The sequence below is a fragment of the Kogia breviceps genome, chromosome 17 (assembly GCF_026419965.1).
Source record: "Kogia breviceps isolate mKogBre1 chromosome 17, mKogBre1 haplotype 1, whole genome shotgun sequence".
NCBI lineage: Eukaryota > Metazoa > Chordata > Mammalia > Artiodactyla > Physeteridae > Kogia > Kogia breviceps.
Window position 1 is genome coordinate 71,096,068 of NC_081326.1, and position 22,286 is coordinate 71,118,353.

The 22,286-nt window shown below is 49.6% G+C and overlaps 1 protein-coding gene and 1 long non-coding RNA gene across 5 annotated transcripts in view; one reads left to right on the forward strand and one right to left on the reverse strand.

Annotated features, from left to right (window-relative positions):
* The window catches only part of KHDRBS3 (KH RNA binding domain containing, signal transduction associated 3), a 659,142-nt gene that overhangs the window by 77,333 nt on the left and 559,523 nt on the right, over positions 1-22,286 (forward strand). The window lies entirely within an intron of this gene.
* LOC136792933 (uncharacterized) lies at positions 9,988-20,382 on the reverse strand. 4 transcript variants are annotated; one of them, XR_010837554.1, is made up of 6 exons: positions 19,997-20,382; positions 19,689-19,912; positions 15,033-15,179; positions 14,265-14,492; positions 11,582-11,789; positions 9,988-11,293 (listed from the first exon to the last, which is right to left on the reverse strand). It is a non-coding gene; the product is annotated as an uncharacterized lncRNA (long non-coding RNA). The 4 variants fall into 4 exon arrangements; XR_010837556.1 differs by having other exon boundaries at positions 9,989-11,293; positions 14,265-14,455; positions 19,997-20,301; XR_010837557.1 differs by having other exon boundaries at positions 9,991-11,293; positions 14,265-14,489; positions 19,997-20,303.

Consider the following 22,286-nt stretch of genomic DNA (forward strand, 5'->3'; position numbering starts at 1 on the left):
GAAGCAAGTCAGAAAGAGAAAAACAAATATCATATATTAATGTATATATGTGGAATCTAGAAAAATGGTACAGATGAAGCTATTTGCAGGGCAGGAATAGAGACACAGACGTAGAGAATGGATGTGTGGACGTGGGGGGGGGAAGGGGAGGGTGGGATGAATTGGGAGATTAGGTTTGACATAAATACACTACCACATGTAAAATAGATAGCTAGAGGGAAACTGCAGTATAGCACAGGGAGCTCAGCTCGGTTTTTGTTTTTTTTTTTTAACATTTTAAAGAATTGTTTTTACATTTTAAATGGTTGAAAACATCAAAACAAGAATAATATTTTGTGATACATGAAAATCACATGAATTAAAATTTCAGTGTCCATAAGCAAAGTTTTATTGGAACACGGCCATGTCCATTGTCTCCTTGTTGTCTACAGCGGCGTTTATAAACTCCAGTGGCGGTATCGAGTCCTTGTGACAGAAATTTTGTGGCCCACAAAGCCTAAAATCTTTACTATCTGGGTCTTTAGAGAGAAAGCTTGCTGTCCTGTGTGCTACATTATCCTGCTGGGAAGACGGAAAGAAGGCGCCACCACTGAATTCAGGGAGTGAGGGGTCTGGTCTCAGCGGAGCTGGGCCTTTTTGCTGCTGGTGCACGGCAGGGTCGCTACCCAGAGAAGCTGCGTTGGAGAGCCCAGGTGGGGTGGCCGGCAGAGTCCAGTGCATGGGGAATTCAGGGACTCAGGTGCCCGGGGACTCAAGAGCTGGCTCAAGGTGGGGAACAAGGCAGGGGGGTGGCAAGAGGGCCCAGGACTTGGGTGGGACCAGAGCATGCATGTGGACGTGTCAGCAGGAATTGAAGGTGAGGTGGGTTAGATCAGCAGAAGTTCCTATCTGGAGCAGGTCAGGCCCAAGAGTCTGATTTGGGGTGAGCTGTGGGGTTAGGGAGCACGTATCACGTCACATCTTCCGGGGGATGGAGGAGGGAGGGCTGGAGATTAAGGCGTCAAGTCCAGGTGAAGAGTGTTTGAAGAAAGCTTGGCCCTGTGCCTGCAGACGTTCCACTGGGCCGCAGCAGGGCGTCGTGGTCTGAACTTGGCCCCATCTCTGAAGGACTGAGGGAGGACGGTGAGCATCGCAGGGCCGAAGGCTTGAGTGTCAGGGCTCCACCATCAGACGGCCGTCAGTCGCTGTGTGGTTTCCTTTTGCCGTCCTCCACGTGCAAGGGTGGGCCACGCAGATTTCCCTCACCTTCCAGGAGGGTTGGAGATAAAGTGCCCCTTGCCCTGTAGTTTTTACAGGAAACTATTTTTTCCCGTAAAAGATTTAGCCTCTAGTATAGTGAGTGATCCAAATCCATCATGGAAAAGTAGGAGGGAGGCTGGGGCCAGAGGGAGGAGAACGTGTTTGTGAGCAGGAGGAGGTGTGGAGGGGACATCTGCCAACTCACAGGACCAGCCCCTGGGAAGGCTGGGGCAGGGATAGGAGGCATCTGTGGGTCCAGGAGCTTTGAAGCCCGGTCCTGTTCCTTGGCAGGGCTTGGAGACAAAGTGGAGCAGCGTGCCGAGAAAGGAGGTAGGAAGAGGGCCGCTGCGTCCTGGGGTGCTGGTGTCATCACAGGCCTCCTAGTGCCCAGGCTGTGTGGGTGTGGATGCAGCCCCCAGGCTGTAAGGGGCCACGTGCCCTTGGGGCGTGAGGATGGCATCCGCAGCCGGGAATGGGTGGAGACAAGAAGCTGCTCCCTGTTCTCTGGGAGCCACATGGGACCCCTGGACTTGGGTGTGTCTTAGAAAGTGAAAGGGCCCCAACCACGCAACCAAGAGGGAATTTCCTGTCAGCCCACGTGGGATAGGGGCACAAAGTAGACATTAGGTTGATTTCAAAGAACGGAAGAGAGTGATCTTTCCTAAACATCTAAATCTTTGGACTGACAGTTGTGTCTGCTACACAAGCAAAGTGCGTATTATGGTAACGTAGCACCTAGCACCTAGACACTCAGTGTCAGTTCCTCCCCTCCCCCTCTCCCCCTCCTCCTCCTCCTCCCCTTTGCACCTCCTCCCCTGTCCTCGCCCTCCTCCCCTTCCTCCTGCTCATGTTCATCATTATTATTGCCCAACTGCAACCTGGGAGTATCCCCTCAGGGACACAGTGGAGCTTGGGGTTCCAGTGACATGCTTTTTCTGGCGGGAAGATCTACTTTACACCTGAGAACTGGTCCAAGTTCCTCTAAACAAGATTCCTTTGGACTCTTTGCCCACCACTCTCCGTTCCCTTCCAGAGCACTCGAGACGCAGTGGTAATCATCATCATCATCATATTATTATTATTATTAAGGCTGATCTGTGACTATTAACAGGACTATTAATAGGGACCTCTAGCCCTTATTGAACATGCATAATGTGCCAAACACTCTTCTAAGAGCTCTCAGTGTAACAACTTATGTTTTCCTCACAACTCTATCCCCATTTTACGCAGAAGCACAGTAAGAGCCTAAGGTTGCACAGCCAAGCGTGGTGCCTCAGGGGTCAAACCTGCTAGTCCGAGCTGCTGATTCTTCTGCCCCACTGCGTCTCGAGTGCTCTGGAAGGGGACGGAGAGTGGTGGGCAAAGAGTCCAAAGGAATCTTGTTTAGAGGAACTTGGACCAGTTCTCAGGTGTAAAGTAGATCTTCCCGCCAGAAAAAGCATGTCATTGGAACCCCAAGCTCCACTGTGTCCCTGAGGGGATACTCCCAGGTTGCAGTTGGGCAATAAATCAGATGGGGTTCCCAGGGCCCCTGAGGAATGCCTGGAAGATTCTGCTGGGTCTAAAAGACCTTCCAGAAATGCAGTGTTGGATATGGCGGCGGCGGCGGCGGCAGCCCTGCAGTGTCATCCCTAGGCCCCTGTCTGCCTCCTTTTGTTTATAGATGCTGAAGTCTTTTGCAGGAAAACGGGGTTTTCTTGGTCTTTCGAGGGCTTGGTTTCCTGCTGCTGATTCTCACCTGAAGCCATAATTCTCCATTTGTGGCTCAATAACCTTCTCCCGGGTGGTTAATTACGGGCCATATGCTCCTGGGGCTGGTGTGCTAGAAAGGCAGATGGGCACGTTCCGATGTCTGCATCCTCTTCCCATTTCTCTTTTGGGCTCGCTAGCTCCAAACCTGTCCTCCTCAGTGTCTCCCTGGGGCCTCATGAGACTCTTTTCCTTCTCAGGTAGTGTTCCATTTTGCAGATGACCCCAGCTGGGCTTAACTGGGCATTCACTAGTCTGTCTGCCAGCATCTCAGGGTTGACCAGTTGGCAAAAATCAACCAAAGGGCAGATGACGTCTGCCGTTTAAATCCCCTGCAAGTGAGGTGATGAAGTGGAAAGAGCCTTGGCCTGGAATTCAGGGAAGTTGACTTCTGCTACTAGCTGTGCTGGGAAATTGCTTTTATGACTTTGGAGAAATCTCTTTACCTCTCTAGTTCTTAGTTTTTAAATTTTTAAATAAAGAAGAAGAAATTTTGGTTAGATCAATGGTTTCTAACCTGATTTCTAGGTCTCTAAAAAGATAGTGATGGGCATAGGGGAGCTTTAAAACAGCGTTTGGACTCCCTCTAATTGCAGACTCTTAGAAGTGATTGCTGCCTATTCATCTTTGAGTCTACAGCATAAAAGAGTGCTTGGTACAGAAGACACAGACAATGAATGTTTGTTGAAATACTGAGGACTTTCGGAAAGTCCAACAAAAGTTGTTCTTTGGCCCTGATGAAGCTGTGCAGACTAACAGAAACCTTGGTTTCTTTAGTGGTTAGCATTACATTAAAGATGTAAAGCTGTCTCTGCGTACCCGACTGAGTAACTTAGGCAGGAAAGGAATCTTTGAGAAGGGTGCTGGCTAGATAAAGCACTGATGAAAAGGCTGAAAACCAGGCTCAAAACCTTGATGGACACCAGGGGAGCCAAGGCATCTGAGACCACAGGTGAGCTTCAGTGTTCAAGATGGGAGGTCCAGGACTTCCCTGGTGGCGCAGTGGTTAAGAACGTCCCTGCCAATGCAGGGGACACGGGTTCGAGCCCTGGTCCGGGAAGATCCCACATGCTGTGGAGCAACTAGGCCTGTGAGCCACAACTACTGAGCCTGCGCTCTAGAGCCCACGAGCCACAACTACTGAGCCCGTGCGCCACAACTACTGAAGCCTGTGCTCTAGAGCCCACGAGCCACAACCACTGAAGCCTGTGCACCTAGAGCCTGTGCTCCACAGCAAGAGAAGCCACCGCAATGAGAAGCCTGCACATGGCAAGAAAGAGTAGCCCCCGCTCGCTGCAACTAGAGAAAGCCCGCGAGCAGCAACAAAGACCCAATGCAGCCAAAAAAAAAAAAAAAAAAAAAGTACACTGGTAATAACATTAAAAAAAAAAACGTGGGAGGTCCAACTGGACACTCTGAGGCCATGTGACTGCCCACCTGCTGGGTGGGGAAGAGGCGTTATCTAGCTTCCTTAGGTTTCCATAGATGCGGTTCCCCACCAAGATTATCACACAGTTTGGGGATTTCCGCCAAACAGGAAAGAACTTTGGATCCTGGGTAGCCAAGAAAAATGACAAAGGACCACTGCGCCTGTTACTCTAGTCCTGCTGTGCTTACCTGCAGCTCTGTTTGGTAGTTATGGTGGCTTTGGTGAAAGGGAATCGGAAAACAAACTTATGCATGAATTTTGATAGAGAAAAACATCCGTGTCCCTGGATTCCATATGCAAGAAATTATACCAGGATGCTCGTAGATGAAGGTGGACACATTTCTAGTCTACAGAGCTGAGGTTTTCTACCAAGACAAGTCATGGGGAATCCCCTGCAGAGATGCAGGTGCAGGTGCCAAGGGAGACTCCCCTTTCGGGATCTCTAGCTGTTTAGTGGAAGCCTCAGTGAATTGCCTTGCCTGTTCTCTCTCAGTCTCATAACCCCAAACTGGATGACTTCACTGAGACTCTGTGAGAATAAATAAGATAATGGATTCGAATATGTACAACCCTAAGTGTACTCACGTTTCCAGTAACAATCAGCAGTGATGTCAGCAATACCGATATCTGTCTTGGTATTTTCCTGGAGAGTGTGGCCGGATAGCCATGGATGGGAAACACCTTCCCCTTTCCTTGTCCTTCTCATTAACTGATATTCTTTCTTTTGAATCAAGTGCTCTTATCTTGCTGTCCTCTTTTTTTTTAATATACAAATTTATTTATTTATTTATTTTTGGCTGCGATGTGTCTTTGTTGCTGCGCGTGGGCTTTCTCTAGTTGCAGCGAGCGGGGGCTACTCTTCGTTGTGGTGCGCGGGCTTCTCACTGCGGTGGCTTCTCTTGTTGCAGAGCACGGGCTCTAGGTGCACAGGCTTCAGTAGTTGTGGCTCACAGGTTCTAGAGCGCAGGCTCAGTAGTTGTGGCATACGGGCTTAGTTGCTCTGTGGCATGTGGGGTCTTCCTGGACCAGGGCTCGAACCCATGTCCCCTGCATTGGCAGGCGGATTCTTAACCACTGCTCCACCAGGGAAGCCTTCTGCATGGTTTTTTAAAGGGCATAGGTTGTGCCTTAATTATCTCTTCCAAGATTATAGGATTACTGCTCCATTTATGCTTTTCACAATACAGAATAAATGAATGAATAAGTGAATAAATGAATGAATGCATGAATACATTATTGGATAGAGGAATCACATCTGTGTTTCAGTATGATACTAAATGCAAGGAAAACAAAAACTGATATGTTAATTGAAATTTAAAAAATTTTTTTAAATTTCAAAAGTAAAATTAAGTAAAAATAATATATATGTTAAGTAAGATGAGGCTTAAGCATACTCTCAGTGGTTAGGATTTAAACTTGGGTATGCCTGATTCCAAAACCATGTTCACCATTTAATCTCCCCCAAATTACAGAGCCCCTGTCTACTACATGCACTGAGAATCACCTTTGTGCCAGATACACCCTTGGAGGAAAGTTCCTCTATTTATTTCTAAGACAAACTGAGTTCTGTTTTCCCTACGCATCCCAACCCACACATTGACATACACAGGCCCCCAAGTCACACCACCGCGCACAACCGTTTTCTCCTTTTCCTTCAAGCTGTCTTCCAGGCCTGTCTCTCTGGCAAATAGCCATCACCCGTGAAGACCTTTCTAGTGAGTACACATGTCGGGGAGGGTTTTCCTTAACTAGCTTGCCTCACCAGGACGCAGGCTGTCTGGATTTCTGTCTCCTCGCATTTCCTGGAGTGAGGACTTGTGACAGACACAATCATAAACAGCCTGTAGAGTCTATTTGTTCAGCTGGGCATCTCTTGACTGTGTCAGTGGACCTGACTCTTCATCCCCATTTAGGTTGTGGGGGGACCTTTTCCCTCCGCAGCCCCGTTCTCCACTCCACTGGCTTTCCTGGCCTGGGGTTGTGCAAGAGACTGGGAACCCAGAAGAAGGCAAGGAAGGGGCAGTTTTATGAGAATATACGGCTTGGTTCTGTGTGTGTGCATGTGTTTCTGCGTGCATGCACTCAGGGAGTAATGGGAGGGTACACTGAGCTGGATTCGGAAGGTCTTAGTTTGTTCTCTGGATTGTTTCACTGTTGCTGGACCTTGGCTGTGACAGCTCACGTGGGACCAGTGGGTAGAAGTTCTTGGAGTTATACTTGGAAACATACAATTACAATGTAGTATTATAGTAGACATGCCTTTGGTTGCCCTGAACCTTTGAACACTGGGGTGGGTTAGATGAGACCCCCAAATCTTCATGGCTTAAAGCAATAAAAGTTATTTCTCATTTATGCTGTGTGTTCATCATGGGACATCCGGGGGTCTACCTCACTCTGGGACTCAGGCTGACAGACAGGCCACCATTTGCCAGTGGCCCTGGTGGAGGAAAGTGAAAGAGCAGGTGCATCTCACACTGCTAACAGTAAGCTTGTTATTCAGAAGTGTCACAATCTCTTCTCCTGTTTCAGTGGCCAAAGCAAGTCCTAAGCGCATGACTATTTTCAAAGGGAACAAGGAAGTACAATATTACCATGTGACCAGAAGGAAAGAGAACTATAATATAGGTGCTAATGACCATCAGCATATCCCTTCCTGATTTTGGAGAATTTTCTACTTTCTGAATTCTACTTTTCTAAGATAGAAGTCAGAGATTCACTCTGATGGCGGAATAATGGCCACCCAGAGATGTCCAGGTCCCCAGAACCTGTGAAGATGTCTTACATGGCAGAAGGGACTTTGCAGATATGATTACATGAAGGATCTTGCGATGGGGAGACGAGCTGGGATTATCCAGGTGGCCCAACGTCATCACAAGGGTCCTTACAAGGAAAGAGGGAGGTGGGGGAAGCAGAGTCAGAGAAGGAGGTGGGAGGAGGGGCACAAGCTTGCAGTGATTGATGCAGAGAGCCTTGGGCCCCGGAATGCGGGCGGCTCTCAGGAGCTGGGGCAGTGGAGGCTCGTTCCAGGGGGAGGGTCTGCAGGGATCATTTCTCCCTACAGAGTAATGACGTGAGCAGATCTCTGTAAAAAGGCTGACTTGGGTTGTGAGATAATATAATTCACTTTGCTTTTACGGTTGCATTCAATCATTTTCTTCTTTTCACCTCATCTGAGAAATATTTGGATTATTTACCCATTAACGATATCCACAACCTACCACTGGCATATGTTATAGTGTATGAGAGATTTGCACTAATACATCTGGCTTCTGATTCAGAGCACGGTGCAGAGCTCATCAGGATCGGTGCTGCCCCCACTTGACGAGGATTCCAGTCTGTTTTGCTGTGTAACAAACATCCACAGAATCCCAGGGGCATAAAGCAATGGGCAATTATCCCCATGTTCATGGCTCTTCCTGTTGACTGTATCTATGGTATCTAGGCCGACCTGGGCTGAGATCACCTGGTGGCTCTGGCTTTCTGTAGGTCTGACCGCAGCTTGGGCTCAGGTCTGGGTCCTGGGCTGAAGGGACAGAAGCTCTCCCAGGTCATGGTAGACCACCAGGGCACAGAAGCAAGCCCACTGGCACCCCAGTCACATTCCGAGTCTCCACTCCTGTCCTGACAGCTAATGCCGCATCGACTAGAGCAGCACGTGTAGTTAAGCCACAGCTGGGGTGTGGTAAGGGGGAAGGGATGCAGACACTGTTATTGGGGTGTGAAGACCCGGACCTAATTCAATCTACCACAATAGAGAAAAAAACGTAGGTTCGGGGAAATTAAAGTTGTTTTCCTGGATCTCATAGAACTAAGTCTTTTGAGACAAGGCTACTTCTCCACTCATTACTCTACACTGTCACCAAGGCAGATCTCATGAAAACCTCCAGCAGGTAACCTTCTGGGCACTAATGTCTCACTTTGTCCTGGCCTTGTCTTTCTGTTTCTGGAGGTTTGTCTGTTTCCAAACCACAGTGTTTCAACAACTCAGCTCACCATTTATCCCTTGGGGGAACTCTCTCTCCCTCTGTCTCCCCGATCAATTCCATCCCTGTTTCTGCGATGACACATCGCTCTCCGGGTCTGTGTCTACTCATCTGTAATGAGATCCAGTTCTCGGCTGCACGTGTGGGGCGGCAGCTCCCTGCAAGCAGAGGATCTGGATCCTTCTGGTAGCAGTTTGCAGGCTGCTCCAGCCCTTCCTCTGTGCAGTGCTCCCCTGGTCCACGGGGTGGGGTGACAGCGCTGCCAGAAACGCAAACCGTGTCTCGGGCATACTCTGAGCAGGGGACTGTCCACAGGGAGGAGCTAGTTCTGCTTTGAGGGCCCTGGCCTGCTCAGACCCTGCGTGGAATACTGTGTTATAAGGGTGGCCCTATAAAGCAGAAGCTTGTTTCTGGGTGGAGGTTCTGATGTGATCATGGGGTCCAGAGGGGCTGAAGACTCTGAGTTGCGTTTGGCGGGGCAAACAGATTAGGTGGAGTGATGGCATGTCAGGTATTCACTTAACTCATTTCAATAAGTGTTTCTTGAGCCCTAGCAATGTGCCAGGACAGCTTCTGAGACCCGAGTTACAGAAGTGCCCAGTCAAATACAGACCCGGTCCTCGTGAGGCTTAGGTCCAGTGGGAGAGATGAGGGCATTAAATAAACAGTTACATGTTCTCCTTCAGGCTTGGCAAAAACCATGCAAACAAGAGCGGGAGTGTTGGGGGGTATTCTTAAGAGCTTTAGGGCCTTGTCTGAGAAAAGTAAGTCATTTTTTTCCTGTCTTGCTGCAAATAATGAATGGCTGTGTTGCACGGGAACCCTTAGTTTCAACTCTTTGTGTTTCTGTAGCGGGAAGGAAAATCGTGCTTTCCAAGAGGGGATGGCTTGGGAGGAGCACTGCTGACATTCTCCTCCACGCCTACAACCCACTCGTTCCGTCCCAGGGAAGGAAGAGTGATTCCGATCCAGTGAGTGAATTGGGGGCAAGGAACCGAGTGGAAAGCAGAGTTCATGATGAGTTGTAGGACCTCCAAGGAGAACTGGAACCTGTTTGGACCTGAGGTTCAAGGAAGTGAAGTGACTTGGCTTCCTTTGTCCTTGTGTGTGGCAGAGACAAGAGGCGAACCCATCTCTCCTGATTCCCTGGATGGGCAAAGAAGGGAAAGGCTGGCAGCCGGGACAGTTAGTGGCCGTGGTAATGATGGTGAGACAGATGGGCACAGACCAGGCAGAGTCGAGGAGATGTGGAGGCTCTGAGGGGTGATGGACAGGCATTCAGAAATGGTTCCAATGGGGACCTGAGGGAGGAGGGGCTGGGAGTGCAGGTTCCCAGCTCAGGTAAACGTATGGAGCATCTGTGGCCTCGAGACGGAGCCACGATCACTCGGTTTTGCAGTTGCAGGAGTCATGACACTGGACTTGGGCTCTCCCTGAGCAGCTGTGCAAATGGGGAGACTCTTAAACGGAATTTATGAAGTGGTGGTCTTCAGGCTGAATCTAGCTTGTTGATGTTTTTTTGTTTTACCCAGACAAAATTTAAAGCTGTGAATTAGCTGGAGGAAAAAAAAAAAAAGTGGAGGATTATAAGTCAAAATCTGAATTTTGATTTATTTTTTTAAGAAGAAAAGACTCAATTATACCCCAGTAAAGATGTTAAAAAAAAAAAAAAAGAAGAAGAAGAAAAGACTGAGGAATCCTTGGGCCCACACTCCTGATTGGCAGTTATCTCTTGAAGCTGGTCGGGGGTCATTCCCTCTCGCTGGGGTTGGAGCTCCCAGTTTGCCGCCGTCCTCGTGGGTCTGTCTGTTTCACACACTCATTCAGCTGCTCTTCCAGGGTACCTGCCTGGATCCAGTGGGCATTTGGGTTGGCAGCCCCCGTTCCACCTTGAATGTTGGGTTTAAACTCTCCTGGGTTAGAGATGCTTCTGAAATTTTATTAAATTAGAGACCTTTCCAGAGAGATGTGCTTTGCACTTGAAACTTTTGCATAAATTACTGGTGGTTTCCAGACCCTCTAAAGCTGTTTAGAACCTGATTCCCAGGTTAAAAACCCCTGCTTGGAAAAAAGGATCGCCCAGTTTCTTTGAAACTGCAGGAGCATTTTACAGCTTTTATAAAGCATGCCCCCTTTTCCCTGCAGAGCTTGTGGTGTCCCCTCTCTTAATTCCCATAGCACCTCCTTCCACATCCTTGCCTTATACCTTCTGTAGGCAAGTGTAGGGGTCATCCAGCCTTCTTTACAGATGAAGAGAGAGGTCCAGGGACTCTGAGTGACTGATGCAGAGCTGCACAGGCGGGATCTGTAGGGGCTGGCACTCAGCTCACCCCACGATTCCAGCTTTAGTCTTCCTTTCCTTCCATTTGCCAGTCGGTTATAAATAGCTCAAAGAAGATTTTATTTCCAGCTTGGAAGTGACATGTGCTGTCAGCAACACCACAAAATACTTCATTGATGTTTTTAAGGGGGTAGGGAAGAGGGAATAAAATTGCTTATTTGCCCAAAGCAATGTTCAGTGAAGTGAAATCCATCGACTCCCCGTGGGACTCTGCTTTTCCCAAGTGAATGGATTTTCAAATTTGGAACACAGGTGGCCTTCAGGCTGAATGGCCGCAGCCCGCCTCTCTGATCAGTGCCACACTTGGGGGAGCGCTAGGAGTCGCGGACACGCCCACTCCTCACCACCCACTGCTGGCCTGGGGAAAACCATGTGGACAGGAGCAGGGGAGTGGGAAGGGGGCCGTTCCCAACTGCTTTGGGGGCCTTGTCTGGAAAGGGTAAGCCGTTGTTTTTCTGTCTTGCTGCACGCACGTCTGGGTGAAGGCAGGAGGGAGAAGGCGTTTCTCTTCATGCTGAGCTTTCCCAGCACAAGAGGAAATCACAGCCAAACCTTTGCAATCACAGAGAAGGGTTTGTGTAAGACCATGTGGTGACACCGGGTGATTTTTGATGATATAACAGCCAGGGGATCCAGGAATAAGCTACAGGGCTGAGCACCAACATAGAAAAGGGAAGGAAAGTAACCCAGGATTATTATATAAGTAACCCCGAGACACAAAACCTGGTGCAGAAGGGTGGTAAATGAAGAAGGACGTTTGGGGCCCGTTAATAGCCGAAGAAGCCCGTCCTTGGCCTGAACTACTAGAAACAGCCAAGAGTTATGCAGTGCTTTACATACTCTGCAACTCGTGAGCCGCTTCTCCAAGACTCTTTGGAACGAAATTCATTCTTATTGCACCCATTCGGTGGATGAGATAATTGGGGCATGAAGCGGCTCAGTCATTTGCTCGAGGTCACACAGTGGTGTGTGGTTGAGTCTGACAGTTTCGCCCCAGAGTTTCTCTTTAACCTCTTTGCCGTATTGCCTCAGGGCTCAGGTCGCCTGTCTGAGAAAGAGAAACAAACCACTGGAAAGAGGAAGGGGCAATGAGACCCCCCCGCTGAGGGCTGACCCTGGGTCTGATCCCTTTGGACTCTCCAAAGGGAGAGAAATGAGAGCTGATTCATGTCCTGACCTTTTAACACTACTCTGAAAGAGGGTGGTGACCTTATTTATCTTGTTCACAGCTGTGTCCCCACGGGCTCCTCACAGGTGCTCAGAAAAGCCTTGTGGAATGAATGTGGAAAGTAACTGGTCCAATGTCAGCCACCATTACTTAAACTGAGGTCTGTTTGCGCTGAGGGTAAGCTGCATGTACTCATCTCTGTGCATTCAAGACGGTGAGAACCGATGGAATTTAGGTCCACGTGCCCTGGTGGAGCAGCTCGCTGGGAACCAGCCCTATGTCACCCATCAGAGTTTTGGGGGAAGTTCACCGCATTTATTATTCAGCTCGACTCAGCGTGCATCTATTGGGCTCCGACCATGTGCCCAGCATCGAATTTGGCGTCTGAATAACACTGAAGAAACAGAAGACAGGCGTATCTCAGCCTTTGAGAAGTTTCTCCTATAGACATGGAGATAAAGTGAATATATCAAGGAATCTTATTCTCTTTCTTCAAATGTGAAACGAGGAACTTGTTTTTACCAGATGTGTCTTCTTACTACGCTGGAAGCTCCTCCCAAAACTGACCCTGAGGCAAGACTTTGGGTGCAGTTTGTTTATTATGGATGTGATCCCAGGAAGCACCTGCATGAGAGTGGGATGGGTCCTGGGGAAGGAAGGAAAGCCACAAAGACTGTGTTGATGAAGGGCTCCTGTAGCAGGCGGCTGGAAGTCCATCTCACTGGGGACCTCTGGGAGCCAGTTTCGGACACACCCCAGCGCTGTCCTGCTGCAGGTCGAGGAGGCCGGGGTCTTCATCCACCAACGCCACCCCTGGGGTCTTCATTTACTGACTCTATCCGTGGTTGGTTCCATGGCTGCTCCTGCGTCACTGAGTCCCCGGCCTGTCCAGCCTGCCCTTTGCCCAGGGCACATCCTTAGGTGGAGAGATGCAGGGAGCATGGCAAGTACAGGGAGTCAGTAGGAGCCCCGGGTAGGCTGAGCGGGTCACAGGGAAGGGACCCAGCAACGCCTGTGTCTGTGACAGGAGCCATCCCCATTTTACCCACCTCTGTATCTTCATGTAGGAAGTGCTGGGTGCATTCGTGTTGAATGAATACATGAATGAATTCTCCCTCTGATTCTGACTTTCCCCATTTCGACGGCCTCTGAAACAACACTGATCGCTGGATAACAGAATATAATATAGTGCTGTCCTGCAGCAGGGCAGACCACAGGTGATGGAGGAGTCGGCCAAAGGGGGACTCAGAACTGGCTGGAGAGGCCAGGAGGCTGTCTGTGGGGATGGGTGGGCCTGAGCCAGGCTGTGAAGGACGGGTGGGGCTTCCAGAAGGGTGAGAGGGAGGCACAGCAGTCCTGGGCACGCAGAGAGGCAGGAAAGAGCGCGGTGTCCCGGATGGAACTCTCAAGGCCACACTGGCTCGTATCCCCCGCGGCCCGGGCCTCAGCCCCCTCTTGCTGATGGCAGTCTGAAGCGGACACCACAGGCCCGAGCTGCCCCGTGAATGCCATCTGTCCTGCTCCTGGGGCTCCAGCCTCTGGCCCTGGCTCCTCTCGCCCTTGATTTGGGGCCTGAGCGTGAGTCTGGAGTCTTTCCACGTGGCCTCCAAGCCTGGCTCTGCTCTTACTGGTTGAACGGTCCTGGGGAGGCTCAAGGATCACGCCGAGCCCTGTCTGTAAAACGAGATCATGACGGCACACACCTCTCGTTGTGGTGTTGTGAAACCAGCTAATGCACGTGACGGGCTTAGAACAGGGCGTGGCCCACAGCGCGCGCTGCGGGAGGGTTTCCTATGACTGCAGCTCAATCAGGATCCGGTTTCTCGCCCCGCCCCTCCAGGGGTGCTGAGGATACCCGGAGGGGCATGCGCAGTTCTCGGCACATCGTAGGTACTTCGACGGCACTTGTTATTGGAATTTATTTTAATAAATTTATTTTATTTATTTATTTGGCTGTGTTGGATCTTCGTTTCTGTGCGAGGGCTTTCTCCAGTTGCGGTGAGCGGGGGCCACTGCTCATCGCGGTGTGCAGGCCTCTCACTGTCGCGGCCTCTCTTGTTGCGGAGCACGGGCTCCAGACGCGCAGGCTCAGTAATTGTGGCGCACGGGCTCAGTTGCTCCGCGGCACGTGGGATCCTCCCAGACCAGGGCTCGAACCCGTGTGCCCTGCATTGGCGGGCATATTCTCAACCACTGCGCCACCAGGGAAGCCCTGGAATTTATTTTTATTTCACAGATGCTTCTCATTGTGTCTGAGGCCTGACCTTGGTTTCCCAGTGATCACTCCGCCTTTCCCCGCCCTCACCCACTTCCCACCCCACCCCACCCCCACCCCACCGCCGGTTAGCAGCTCACCCCGCTCCGCTCAGCCTCAGGCGCTGGTACCCGGGCACCCAGGCGCGTGTGGAGGGTGAGGAGGAAGGGAGCGCGGGTGGGGAGGACGTCCTCCGATCAGCGGTGGTGTGAGGGCCGGTGCTTCGCTTTCTCCCGCTGTGTGTGACCCGAGCAAGTTACCCACCTCGCTGAGCCTCAGGTCTGCTGCGAATCTGGAAAGGGGTCAGTTGTACCTATTGCCTGGGGCTGCTGGGAGAATTAAATGAAAGTGACAAAGCGAAGTGGCAAGCCCCGTTTCTGTCCCCGCCCCCTCAATTTCTTCCATTTCTGGGAGAAAGAAGAGGAGGAGAGAGAGGAAGCTGGGAACACGGGGCCGGAGGAGGCAGTTGGTGTTGGGGACCCGGTTCCGGGGCTGCCTCTCCTCACTGTGATCTTGGGAAAGTTGTTTTACTGCCCCCAGTGGGGTTCCTTGTTTGAAACATGGATCTAATCATGCCTGGCTTGTTATTTTCTTGCAGGATTGGGATGGAGATCAAAGCTCCAGTGCGTGAGAGGATGGCTTGTAAAATGTAATGCAGGATGCACATGTCAGGTGGTTGTTGTTGCTATAGATTCTCTTTTTTTTGGTCCAGCAACCTTTCCCTTTCTTTTCAGTAATATAATCCTGCTTTTCCTTCGCACAACCTCCCCTTCTTGTTCTCAGTTCCCAAGATTGGGCTAGGCTACTCCCACTCTCCCGGTTTCAGGAGGGACCTGGCTGGTTGTTAAATTCCATTTCTCTGGACTTACCAATTGACTTAGGGATGGGCAGGGGTCAGTCTGATGAAATGCAGTCCTGTGCTGGAACAATCCGGAGGGAGGATTTTTCTGCTGTGATTGTAAGATGCAAGGATCTCGTATGGCGGTGGTTTAAGGTGTCGGCTAGTCGTGTGGGCTCTGGAATCAAATTAGATTCTTGTTTCAACTCTGTCATTTATTAGCCGTGTGACTTTGGGTGAGTTACTTAACCTCTCAGTGACTCAACTTTGCCATCTATGAAAAGAGATTAAAATATCACCCACCTTGTGGCATTGTTGAGAGTTTTGTTTTTTTTATTAATTAATTAATTAATTTATTTTGGGCTGCATTGGGTCTTTGTTGCTGCGTGCAGGCTTTCTCTAGTTGCGGCGAGCGGGGGCTACTGTTCTTTGCGGTGCACGGGCTTCTCATTGCGGTGGCTCCTTCTGTTGCAGAGCACGAGCTCTAGGCACGTGGGCTCAGTAGTTGTGGCCTACAGGCTCTAGAGCGCAGACTCGATAGTTGTGGCACATGGGCTTAGTTGCTCCGCGGCATGTGGGATCTTCCCGGATGAGGAATCGAACCCTTGTCCCCTGCATTGGCAAGCAGATTCTTAACCACTGCACCACCAGGGAAGTCTATGCTGAGAGTTTTAAATGACTGAATATTTAAGAAATATTTAGAATATTGTCAGGACTGAGTAGGCACTTAATAGATATTAGCTAATATCAGTTGTTAGGTTAGCTTGGAACTGCCAGCAGTCACCATGAGAAGAGAGTCTGTCTGACATTGAAGTCAGTACAGCTTTATGACATGAGGAGACTGAGTCCTGATGTTATCACTTGAGCACCTGGATCCATCCATGCCTGAAGCCAACCATCTCTAGAATTTCTTATTTAAGCTGATTAGATTTGATTTTTCTATTACTTGCAACGGAAAGAGTCTTAACTCTTGTAACTATTATTCCCACATAAAAAAGACTGATTGTTGCTAGCACGTTAGAACTTTCTGTGATTCTCCTTCCTCTTCAGGCTAAAGTTCCAATTCCTTGGCTAAACCTCCGAGAGTTCATGACCTGGCCCCTGCCTAACTCATTGGCCTCCCTTTTCTCTGTATACACTTGTCCTCTACTTTCCCACCTTTCCCACCTTGCGGAGCCCTAAGCGCATCCTGCCCCCTCTTCCGCTGTGACTTTGCACATGCAGTTTCCATTCCTGGGAATGCCCTTCCCCACTGGCTTGCCTCTTTTGCACGTGCTCTTGCTTTGAGGAGCTCTCACCAACTCTTCTGAGAGTGGCTCAGTTTCCCCTCCTGTATCTTTGCATAACAGGCACTTTTTCCAGCAAGGCTCTTCACCCTTATCCCCACAGTGCGATTTCCTTGAGGGCAGGACCATTTAGATAGGAATAATCAGTGCTACATCCCCAGGGTCTGGCACACAGCCTACTGCATAGGAAGTGCTCAGTGTGCATTCCCGGATGGACTCAAAACCACCCATGAGAGTGGGAATGAGAGATGAAAGACAAAAGCAAAATGACAGCGTTTTGATATGCTAAGAGCCCCTAATGTGATTTGTTAAACAACCCCAAGCCTTTAGGGTACCAGAGGAGGCAGCCCGTTCAGAAGCTCTGCAGCGGAGGAGGTTCCTGTTGGATATTCGCTCATGGCTGGTTTGGCCATGTCACTGACAGTGAAGCCAGCTTCCCCCTGGCAGGTGCTTGATTTAATAAAACCCCCAGACTCATATAGGCCCTGACATGTCCAGTGAATAAGACAGCAAGTTAGAGAGATGGAAACTCTAGAGCAAGCCAAGATTTAAAAGGTCCTTGCAGCCCTTATTCATGGAGTTTGGGTTTCCCTTTAACTCTTCAGTGAGAATGGGATGGCTTGCCAGCCCTAAATACTAATGAATTTTGGGCTGTGTTCTGCCTCCTGGCAGGCAGTGCTTAATAAATGTTCCCATCTTTCTGCAGGGAACTCTCTCTCTCTGCTAATTGCTGTCAGCATCCATCATGATCACCGAGAGAGCAGTAACCCAGCCAGAGGGGCTTTGGAGCCGAGCTGAGCTCCATCACCAGGAGGCAAGGGGGCCATAAGGGGTTGTACCTGCTGGACATGTCCGCCGGGAGGCGCCAAGGCACATGCACAGCTGGAGTCTGGACCAGCAGTTCACAGACTGGGCACCTGGGAGCCCCTTGCTCTGGGAGAGGGCTGAGCAACCACCATGGGGCCTGGGGGTGGCTGAGCTGTGGGTACCAGATTCCATCAGCCTCTTAGTCAGACCAGCCCGCCTTTATCTCTTTTATACCTCAGACCAGCCCTAAAGATTTTGTCAAAGGAGTTCTGCTTATTTGGAAAGAAAATTTGAAAACCACAGATCTAGTCCAATTCTGACCTTTAACAGGTGAATAGACACAGTCTGGGGGCCAAGGAGTGGTGAGGAGGGAGGTGCCACAAGGTCAAAGAGAAAGTCAGGTTCAGACCTGGGACATGAACCTGGGTCTCCTGGTTGCACAGACAGCATTTCCGGGGTTTGGTTTGGTTTAAATTTTCCACATCCCACGTCCATCTGTTTTATACTTTAACGAATGCACAAGCACCAGGCCCCGCGTGTCAACCTTAGCGACTGTTAAGTGAGGGAGATTGAGCGGCCAAAGGGCAGAGCACAAGTCACACGTGCTGGTCATCGGTTGGGAACGTCACAGACCTACTCTCATTTATTTAGCGAATTTTTTTGCTGATTGCATGTTATACGCTGAAGGTACAGGCAAAACATCACACAGGTCCCGATGTATGAGAGCTTATGGGCCAGTGAAGGAAGGATAAGGAAACAAACAAGTGAACAGAAATAAAATAACTACAATCTTTGTTTCATGTAGTGAAAGAAACAGTGTTCTGTGACGGAGTGTGAGGGCGACGCACTTCACAGGGTGGTCTCGGGAAGACCTCTTCTGAGGAGGGGCCGTTTGAGTTGGGGCCTGAGAGCAAGGCGCCAGGCAATTCCGAGCAGGGAAAAGTGTTCTGGCAGCGGCCTCCAGGCAGATCCAGTGCCATCCAGGGGGAGCACGTGTAACCTCCTGGCCTCTGCATTCCTCGACCCCTTCCCCTCAGTGATTTTGCCCCAGGCATCTCCAGCCACTCACGCCAGGGCCATCTCTGAAACCTCCACTGAGAAGATCATGCTCTCTGGCCACCACCGCCCACTAGGTGTCCCAGCACCAAAATGGCATGAGTGAGAAGCAGTCAGATTAGGAATCCTTCCTGCATTTGCTTTTGTTCTCTCTCCATCTCCCCCTGTTTCAGTGGATGATGCTTCCTGCTTCTATCCAAGGGACACTCCCACCTGTGGTCTGGTTACAGGGTCGCTCCTCTACTGGGATGATTCATGTTCTGACACTTCCTGCCTTTACCGCTGCCCCCCTAGCTTCGGGTGCTTTCCTCTGGTCTCCATGACAGGGTCACATCTTCCGTGTCGTTTGATTTCCTCATCCTCCATTTCCTCTTCTGCCACCACCGTCTGGGCTGAATATGACCCCGTCCTCCGCTACAGCACCTGCTTTGTCAGGTCACCATCAACCTCCAAGCTGGTGAGTTCGAGGGTCTGTTCCGTGTCATCACATCTATTTCCTAGTCACATGTCACATGCCTGGCTCCTCTGGCTTCTTGAAACTGCTTTAGCTTCCCTCCCAGGCCATCTTCACACAGTCTTCTCTGCCGGATGCCCTCCCCTGCTCTGGGTCTGAATGTTGGATCAGCTCTGGGTCCCTTTTTCTTCTTTACCTGCACACTGTCCTTAGGTGACCTCATCCACTTCCATGGCTTTAAATACCATCTTCATGATAATGACTTCCAAATTTATATCTCCAGCACTAACATCCTGAAGCTGCAGACTCATATATCCTGTGACTTGACATCTCCACTTAGATGACTAATGAGCATCTCAACTTAATACATCCAAAAAAGTCTTAATTTTCTCACCTTACCTCCACAGTTGCTCCTCCTTTACTGTTCGCCATCTTGGTAAATGTCGCCATCTTCTCCCCAGTCACTCCAGCCCAAGCCCCGGGAATCACCTTTAATTCATCTAAGCACTTCACCCCACATCCAGCCCGCAAGTGAGCCCTGTGGGTGCTCCCCTTACGAGAGACTCTGAATCTGTTCACTTCTCTGCAGCTCCCCTGCTGCTGCAAGTGGCCCAGACGCCACCATTTCTCCCTCAGTTTTTACGGCAGTCTCCAAACTGGTCTCTATGTTGCCAGCATTGCTTCCTAGAATCTGTTCTTTATATAGCATGCTGAGTGCTCTTTGAAAACTGTAAATCAGATCTCGTCACTCATCAACTTAAGGACCTTCAAAAATTCCCACTTGCATTTAAATTTAAACCATTTGCCATGCCGAACAAATCATTATATGAGCTGGCCCCCGCCTGCCTTTGGCTTCATCTCATACTGCCCTTGACTTCTCTCAGCATATTTTGTCCACTCTGGCCTTTACCCTTTCTACCCTCGCTTCCTTCCTTCCTCTCCTCTCTTCCTCCCTCCCTCGTGCCCTCCCTCCCTGGTTTCCTTCCCTCTCTCCCTCCCTCCCTTCTCTAAACATCAAGTCCATTTCTGCCTGAGAGCCCGTGTTAGTTTTCTCTTGCTGTGTAACAAATGGGCAGAAACTTACCAGCACGGATAGTGGCTCCGTAAAGTCGGCAGTTTCTCTCTTCTTATTTCCAGTCTGCCGTGGGGAATCGGCCGTCTCGGGGCGAGTGGGGTGGAGAACAGGGGACAGCTTAACAAAGGGACCTGAGAGGGAGCCGGATAAAGCCATCCGGAACCTTCTTCCTGCACCAGCGTCTTCAGCAGAAGTCACACGCTATGACTAATCAGGAGCCGCAAGTCCTAAGGCTGCAGAGGACAAAAGGAAATATAAATGTTACATAAAGATAATAGCACCGATCTGAAAGCTCTGTGGTGAGGAGTTGCTCTTACCCCGTAATTGTCACCAGGCTGTGTCAGCGCCAGAGGCAGGGAGTCACTTTGGAGGGCCTGACAGATGGAGGGATGTTATGTCTCTGGGGATGCTTGCATATGGGTCATTCTGGAAACGGAGACAGGGCCAAATTCTTCTTCTGCCAGCACAGCTCCGTGCTGGCTGCTGGTGGGGCAGGAGCAGCATGGGGGAGAGATGGGAAGGGAGAGCAGCCTCCACCTGGTGCCTTCTGTGGTCAGGTAAGGTGCTGGGCACGCTACCCACCTCAGCCCCAGCAATGCCGGACTTGCAGTCTTGTGATAAGACCAGCTCTTGCTGACCATTGATCTGGAAAATATTTCTTCTCCCCTTCTCCTTGCATAAGCCCTATGGATTCTTTCAGCCTTGACTGAGATAATACACCCTCCAAAAAGCTTTTCCTGATTTCTCTTCTCCAGACTGGAAGAAGTATCTCTCTACCCTCCCTTAGCCTCTAGAACTTCCTTTCTTACTACCATGCCAAGTCTGCTGCTTATACTTTCTGAGCCTTTGCAGGCCAAGGACTATGGTTTGCTGCTTACACTTTCTGCGTATAGTTTGCCACTTATACTTTCTGAGTTTGCTGCTTATACTTTCTGAGCTTTTGCAGGCCAAGGACTATGTCGTTCTTTTTTCCATCTCTCTTGTGTCAACGCCAAGCACATTGTTTGGCAATTAGCAGCTGCTCAGTTTGTGCTAATGTAATGAGTCTCTAACGTGGCTCTCATGGAAATCCTGACATCCACCTTGTTGAATCAACATTGTAACTGCTCTCACGTTTCAGATGAAGAAACTGGACACCGTAGCAGTAACATAACTTGCCCAAGGACACAGTGCTAATGAACCCTAGAGCTTGTTTTTTTTTTTTTTTTTTTTTTTTTGCGGTATGCGGGCCTCTCACTGCTGTGGCATCTCCCGCTGCGGAGCGCAGGCTCCGGACGCGCAGGCCCAGCGGCCATGGCTCACGGGCCCAGCCGCTCCACGGCACGCGGGATCCTCCCGGACCGGGGCACGAACCCGCGCCCCCCGCATCGGCAGGCGGACTCCCAACCACTGCGCCACCAGGGAAGCCCTAGAGCTTGGTTTTGAGTCATCATTATTATTATATTGATAGTTTCGATTCTCTGAGCACGTCCTATGTGTCAGGCACCATACTTCGTTCTTCACATGTATTATCTCTTCTCCATCCTCACATTAATCCCGGAAGTTATATATTATCCCCATGGTATGGATGGAAAAACTGAGGATCAGGGAGACTTATTACCTTTCCGAGGTTATACAGATAGTGTAGTGGTGTGATGGGTTGGGATCCAGGTGTGTCTGCTACCAAAACCCATGGTCCTTTTGCTGTAGCGTGCTTTCTCCTAATCTACTAATAGAAGGCAAGGTGGATACAAAACGGGAACAGTCGAAGAAGTGGTTGATGGATTCAGAGTACGATGGTTGAATGTCCTCAAAGTCAATGTGAGGTATGAAGACAGAGCATCGTATAATCTTTGCTGGCAGGCACTTGACTGTAGCTTAAGCAATGATAGAAGATCATTAGAAGAAAGGATGTGTTCCCAAAGGAGGGTGGATGATCACCACAAGAAAAAACCTGAAATTCAGAGGAGCAAAATTGGTCAGTGAGTAGGGCCAAGAGACATAACGCTTTGAAGAGTGAGTGTGAGTGCCATTTTGCTGTTTTTGTTTCTCACCGGCTTTCTCTGCTGGAGTTTGCGCTACAGAGGGCGGGGTCTTTACTGGTGCATCCCCAGCATACAGCACATGAGTGGCACATAGTAGATACTCAATAAAGAAGTCTAGAGGCACAAATGATCCCAATCCTTCTGGTCACTAAAGGGGTGTCTTTTGGTCCATCACCATAATATTTCATTGGGTCTTCCCAAGTGGAGGTGAACTACTTTTCACCTCTGGAAAACCATTCTATTTTTGTTGTTGTTTTTCCATGCTCCATGCTGTTCAAGTAGTTTTTTTTGTTTTTGTTTTTTTTAAAGAGCTTTACCGAGGATCATTGACTTACAGTAAACTGAACATATTTAAAGCGTACAGTTTGATAAGTTTTGATATATGTATGAAACTATCATCAAATCTATGAAACATTTATTTTTATTGAAGTCTAGTTGATTTACAATGTTGCGCCACCCTTCTGTACAGCAATGACTCAGTTTTCCACATATGTACATTCTTTTTCATTATGGTTTATCCCAGGAGATTGGATATAGTTCCCTGTGCTATACAGTAGGGCATTGTTTGTCCATTCAAGATAAG